Source organism: Aplysia californica, unplaced genomic scaffold, assembly GCF_000002075.1.
Source record: "Aplysia californica isolate F4 #8 unplaced genomic scaffold, AplCal3.0 scaffold00069, whole genome shotgun sequence".
In the NCBI taxonomy this organism is placed as follows: domain Eukaryota; kingdom Metazoa; phylum Mollusca; class Gastropoda; order Aplysiida; family Aplysiidae; genus Aplysia; species Aplysia californica.
In genome coordinates, this window is record NW_004797339.1 from 1,709,649 (window position 1) to 1,714,554 (window position 4,906).

Sequence of the window (4,906 nt, forward strand, 5' to 3'; positions counted from 1 at the left end):
ATGGCAAAACAAACAAATTTACATTTTCGGCAAGATATTTATGGATGGATTTAACATTAGCGATGTATTTTTGAGTGCCTAAGTATTTAGAACAAATTGCACTGTAGTAAAAGAGAAGAATAGTTTCAGGTGTTTCACAGTCAGACATTCTTAGTAGATGAAGATAATGATATATTTTCTGACTGCCGGTCAAATCATTGCTTTATATAAAACCATTATTTAGGAAAAAACCCACAAAGAAACTCTTTCGTCTGCTTTTGTCAACAGTTAAAATTGAGCAAGAGAAAATGAATTTATTCTAAAGTTATGCGAATGGCAAAACAGTCAAATTATGTCAATGGTCATACTCGGCAATCACTACTCACATCGAGGACACTGATTGGGCCCAGCTCACTAGAGATGAGAATGTTTCAAGACCGGAAGACTGTTGGCAATGGGCACCTGGGTCCTGGCGTCTCTCTCCCCACCCCCACCCACCCCAACACACGCAAGGAAAAAAAACCACCCGGTAGCTGTGCGGAGACATTTTCGGTCATTCAAGTGTCTCCTACGTCAGTGACCGACATAAAAGGTCTGAAATGGACATTGACCGAGGATAAATCCTCAAAAGTGTTTAAATTTAAAGCAAACCCACCTGCCAGACATGAGAGAAAGAAAGAGCAAGAAGAGCGAGCCAGCGAGCGAGAGAGGAGAGAGAGAGAGAGAGAGAGAGAGAGAGAGAGAGAGAGAGAGAGAGGGGGGGGGGGGCGAGAAGAAAAAGAAAAAGAGGAGCACTGATGAACCTGAGTGACGTTTCAAGTCAGTCACAGGGTGCATACACACATGTTGTGGCCTCAAACGACTTCACGAATATCTCAGTTTTGAAATTGAATATTGAGCCCTTAATAATCTTTGAAGTTTGTGCTTGAAAAACAAAGTATATTATAACGTTTATCTTTATGAATTCTTCTCTGTGGGCACAGGGATATCTAGGTTTATGTCGAGCTGAGGTGCATGAAAGATGACTAAAGTTTGAACCCCGCCAAGAATTCTTTAACTTGAATTGTGTGGAATGTTGTTGTTTTAAAAAAAAAATGAGTTTCCACCCATTCGGCTTGGTAGTGTCAAGAATGGACATTATAACATAAATGTTGTGACCTTTAGGCCTATAAATATAATTACTGCACCTTAAGTTGCGACTGCTACCTGACACCAAATAATGTTTTTCACAGTGTACATTTCACTCCAACATCGTTGTCAAGCACGTTTTATGCTGTGAAGGACAACTGGAGCGATGATTTAAGTAAGCAATATGCCTTTTTCAAAAAGAGTGAAAGAAGACCGCTATCTGCCGAAGTCTTGGATGTACTGGTAAGGTTCTTCGTTGTTGATCGTTGAAAGTCAGTTCGATTCCCAAAAAGAGTAGTGGTTTATGGAGCATCTCCACCTATCTTATGAGATGCTTTAGATCGACCAGCCTGGGTGGAAGCCGCCTGCTTCCTAAACGATCGAAATTGAGTCCATGGGGGAATAAACATTCACAATCAAGAACTAACAAACGCACGCAAGATGTCTCACTACAGGACAACTTGTTTATAATCACTTGGCGAGGTCTATTTCTTCCACATCGTTGAAGTGTTTCTATAGGAGAGATATGACATTTTTGTTCCCCACACTCACAGCAAACTGTAACTCAAAAGCATTTAACAAAACTATAGGTAGCCGGTTTTTCCTCTCTTTTCCTCTTAGACTACGACTTTATATAATTCCGGGCAATAATGAACAACCTGCAGGGTATAATATATGTGGGGAGTGAGAGATGGAGGGATGGTGGTTTGTGGGGGCGGGGGAGGGGTGTCCAATTTCAAAATTCAAGCAATTAGGGGCTTACTCATTCGGCATTCGGCAGCCATTTCCAAAAAGCAACCACAAACAAGTCGGTTACTTCCATAGTTGTTGTTGTGCATGCCCACTAGGCAAGAAGGGAGCTGATTGCGTGAACACATTAGTAGAATTCTCGTTTCCAACGTTGAGCGTTCAGAACTTTAGAACCAGTAAACCGTTCAGGTCTTTTACCATTCTGGTTTGTAACACCTCCTCCACAACACCCCCTCCCCCTTTTTTCTGTGTGGGGACACATTCTAGTTTAAGGCTTGTTTGCTAAACATACAAAAAGATCCATCGTGCGCAGACAGATTAAAAGTGCATTCCGCATTTTAAAGTCTAAGTACGTCATTTTAGGATCAATAAGTGGACGTACACTATATTTTCAAAGGGAAACATCAATTGTGCACACAACAAAGGCCAGAAGTCTTCAAAGTTAGATTTTCAATTTTCCTAAAACTAACAAAACCTTGACTTTAGTAGACTAAAAAAAAGAAAGAAAAGAAGATTTGAATGATAAGACATCCGAAGAACTCTGACGATCATTGCCGAAGAAAACCTAAACTAAAAGAGAAAGACTCACGTACAGATAAACTCACAAACACTACCACCACTAACAAGCAAGTCAAGTAGATTACTGTAAAATCAGTTTCCACGAGTCATGAAGAACCAGGAAATTATTTATACTAGTATTTTATCGATACAATATTAAATATGATTTTGTTTTGCGATATCTTCTTTACTCGACAGAAAAGTTGCTTTTAATTTTTTTCCCTCAGACATAGTTATGTGTCTTTGGAGTTTGGCAGACAATTTATCTCAAGCAATAATATCATACCTTTTCCAACTCTATTTTGTTTGACCTTAAGCGACAGCAGGTTTGAAAGTGCCAAGCATTCGCTTATTAAACAAGAACCTCGCCTAGGATAACGTTGTCCCTTCTACAGATTTTCCATTTCGTATTCTTCACTTTAGTAGGCTATATAGAAAGATGGAGGGAAAGTTGGAATGATAAGACATCCGAAGAACTCTTGTGGATCATTACCGAAGAAAAACAAAAGTAAAAGAGAAAGACACACGTACAGATAAACCCCCAAAGACTACTACCACTACCAAACATTTCTAGCACGTATTTTTATGTCCTATTGCAATACACATTCAAAGAGTCACTAGGGGGATTGTTCCTACACTGGGGGACTGATGGGTCGCTCTTCAATCTTGCTCGACTCTAGGCCAAGACCAAGATCAACAAAACAACAGTTGAGACATTCTCTTCGCCGATGATGCTGTTCTTGTTGCACACAGTGAATCAACATTACAAACAATGATGGACCGCCTATCAACAGCATGCACTGTTTTAGCTTGGTAATCAGTGTTAAGAAAATAGATAACCTTTCTCAAGAAGAAGCAGAGCAGAGCCATATATGGCTAAACGACAAGAAACTTGAGACAGCGGACAAGTTCTGGTACCTGGGGTCTACCGTCAGCTCTACTACATCACTTGATTATTAGATCAACATCAGGATAGGGAAAGCAGCAACAACTTTTCGATCGCTGACAAAACGAGTATGGGAAGACAAAAGATTAACCATTTTTTTAAAAAATCAAGCTTTACGAAGCATATTTCCTCTGCACACTCCATTATGGATCTGAAAAATGGCCCTTGTACAGCAGGCAAGAAAAGCGCATCGACGTTTTCCATCTCAGATGCTGCCGCAAAATCTTAGGCATTTCGTCGTGTGACAAGGTTACAAATGTTGAAGTGTTGGCGCGGGCAAACCTCCAGAGCATGACAACTCTCCTGTGTTTGAAAAGATTGAGATGGCTGGGCCATGTCAGAGAATGGACGAAAACCGGATTCCGAAGCAACTTCTTTATGTAGAACTTACCCAGAGAAAGAGACTTCGAGGAAGACCAAAATTGAGGTACAAAGACACCTGTAAAAACAGCTTATCTAAGTTTGAAGTAGACATTAGCATCTGGGAAGAAATAGCTGAGGAAAGGAAAGCAAGGAGGAAAATGGTAATGGAAAGAACTAAAATGCTATACAGCAGCCTTAGAAACAACCAGGCTGAAAGAAGATCGCTATCTGCCAAAGTCGTGGATGCACTGGTTAGGTTTTTCGTTGTTGATCGTTGAAAGTCAGTTCGATTCCCAAAAAAGAGTAGAGGTTTTCGCCAACGACGAAAGGAAACCAGCGGAAATATAGAGCTTTGATCAATGTCACTTAAATGCAAGCACTGCTACATAATCTGCACTTCAAACATAAGAAGACTTAGCAATGAAAGAAGCTGCATGAAGACAATCTTGAGACCATCTTAAGCTAAATTGACTGTCTGTATAGACGAAAAGAGCCATACATTCTTCATTTGAATAGTTGTAGTGGCGAAGGAAGTTAGTCACCACTAGTTATTTATGTTCTCTTTATTTCCCTTTTTAAAAAATCCACAACTGGTACGAAATTCACATAATAAATTTAAGCAGACAAGGCCTATAAATTACAGTCGAAGAACTTTCAAAATAAGAGTGACAACCGAACTTTGTGAGTCACTTTTTTGGAGTGTGGATTATCACAAGCACTCAAAATAATCCTACATACGTATCCTTAAAAAGTAAACTTTGAATTTATCCGAAAACAGCAACCCCAGCAACGTTAAGGTCCCTCGAAAGTTATTAAACAGAATTATTTTGTCTTGCGACTTTTTTTGGTTGCTTGTTCCCTGCATGGCCATAACTTTGCTTCTAACAGCTCATTATGAATTGAAGATCAGTAGTCAAGGGTGATGTTTCCCAGAATCGGCCTCTCTTCGATTAATTACTCTTTAAGCCTTGTTTGACCCCGTTCGTCTTAAATCACCTTCGATCACCCTTTCTTCCCGATAAGTAAAGGCTGTCCCGTTACCGTGGAAACGAAATCCAAACGCAAGAGAAGCAGACACGTTTTCGTGAGCTTGAAGAAGCCAGTTTGAGTGTACGGGTTGGAATAAACATTGAAATGGGGATAGGTGGTGAATGTGTTTATGTGTGAGTGGTTGTTGGGGGG